Below are 2246 nucleotides of genomic sequence, written 5' to 3'. Positions count from 1 at the left end.
TCCAAGTTTTATTTAGAAGGGTCTATACATGTACCGGAACTTGTGTAGCGCCTCCTCGTCTTTCCTATTCCTGGTAATCTTCATCTCTCTATATAACCCTTTTGTTTCCCTACCCACTAGCCCACTCATTTCGTAGCAGTTGCATGCTTCATGTGATATCTCAGTAAAGTTTTTCTTCATTTTCACATTCCTCACTATACTCATGGATATCTTGCTAGCATGCCTATTGCATGGGTTGCAGTTCCTATGTGCCATGCAGTCCAAGTGCCTCGTCAACATCCCAAGTCCATCTCTTAAGTATGTACTGTGATGTCACCTCCCTCACATCTTACAAAACCATCACCTTTAGTATGTGACAACATAGGATGATGTCTTGCTCAAATTTGCATAACTGACAGAATTACCACCATTGTGCAATGTCGGCCTTCAATTTGTAGTCCCTACCTTTGTCGGGATCCTCTACCTCGGAGTCTTATTCCATCCTATTTGTGTTCAGCTTGAAAGTATGTTCATTGACCATGGACATCATATGATGTAGACATCTTCAACTCTTGATGGAACCTACGCGTGTTGTTCTTTCAACTTTTGGTTAGTATTGATATTTTCTATTTAAATTATTAACAATATATCAATTTTTGAAGTTCCCTTTTTTACAATTCCTTAAAATGGCAACTTTATTGATCACTACACGGTACTTTAAACACAACAACCTTGACAAAAACCTAGTGTCCTTACTATTTTATGCACATTCATTTTTTCAATGTGTCACATGGCAATTATAGCTCACACCGCATGGCAACTATTAGCATGATAGCATCCCAGTTTAAACACCACAACCTTGGGAAAATAGCTAGTGTCCTTACTGTGTTCATGAATTTTTTTTTCATTTTTATCAAATGTTACATGGAAATTATAGTTCAGCATGGCAACTATTGACAGGATAGCATGGCAGTTTAAGAAAAACAACCATGGCAAAAAACTCACAACAAGTTTTACTTTCATTTGAAGGAGATTCAACCTTGCATCTCACTTCTTTTCTTTTACTTTACTTTTGTTCGTAAAACCAAGACATATCATGACGGAGGCGTATTACATTGGTAACTCATGCAAAAAATTGTATGGTTGGCATTTTACACATAGATGGGGTGGATATCATTGTCTTTCGTAGTTTGTTTTCTATATGGCAAACGTAACATTTATCTTGCAATAACTATTTTATGTGTCGCTATTACACTACTAGGGAAAACCTTATACACAGAATCTTAGCAACAGCGTGGTTTAAAAACAGACGCTACTGCTAGTTAGCAGTAGCGAGCTCTAGAGAGCAGCACTACTAATATCTAAGTAGCAGTAGCGCTCTATGCGGAACAAGCGCTACTACTATATTTGCCACGGTGTTGCCTCCCGGCTAGATATAGTAGTAGCGACCTTTCGGGGGACGCGCTACTGCTAAAGTACTTAGTAGCAGCGTTTTTCTTAAAAACTCGCTGCTGCTAAGTATCACCGCAACTAATTAAGTTTAGTCCCATACTGCTAAGCGAACAAGGTGTTTACCACCTTAAATATGTTACTTCTCAACCTATCTCGAGCACTTGGTCTTCATTAAACTATATGTGTATGATTTGTAGCTGCAATATGAATCCTCGCCTGTACCTATACAGGTATAGTGAGGATTCATGTTGACTATTTAGATTCTACACAAAAAGATCAATGATGACCAATGTATATTTTTGATGTTTTCACATTGCTTAGACTTACAGCGTTTTCTCAGGACAAAGCGTTATTGATTTTGGGATAAACAAAAGAAATAACTGCTTCCATTGGCAGTAGCGTTTCTTATGTAAAACGCGCTATAGATAAGTTAGCTATAGCGCGTTTTCCTTACGAGCGCTACTGCTAGTTCGACTTAACCACCACCCCCGGCTCAAAATTTTGCTAAGTCCTCCTTTCCCCCCTGTTCCCCTACTCTTGTCGCGCCGCGCCGCCCGAGCCCGAGCCTCCCCTCACCGCCGCCGCCCTAGCCCGCCCTCAACCTCACCGCCGCCGCCTGCCACCCGCCGCTGCTCTCGACCTCGCCGCCACCGCCCTCGACCTCACCACCGCCGCCCGAGCCCGCCCAGGACCGCCGCCTCCCGATCCCGAGCCCGCCCTCGCCGCCCCTACCTCCGTCGCCGACCACCTTCCCGCCACCGTCTCTCCCCTCTCTGTAAGCCCCCCACCCCTCCCCCACCCCCTCTCTCTTCGCT

The sequence above is a fragment of the Triticum aestivum genome, chromosome 7A (assembly GCF_018294505.1).
Source record: "Triticum aestivum cultivar Chinese Spring chromosome 7A, IWGSC CS RefSeq v2.1, whole genome shotgun sequence".
Taxonomy (NCBI): Eukaryota; Viridiplantae; Streptophyta; class Magnoliopsida; order Poales; family Poaceae; genus Triticum; species Triticum aestivum.
Note: the sequence above shows the minus strand (reverse complement) of the source record.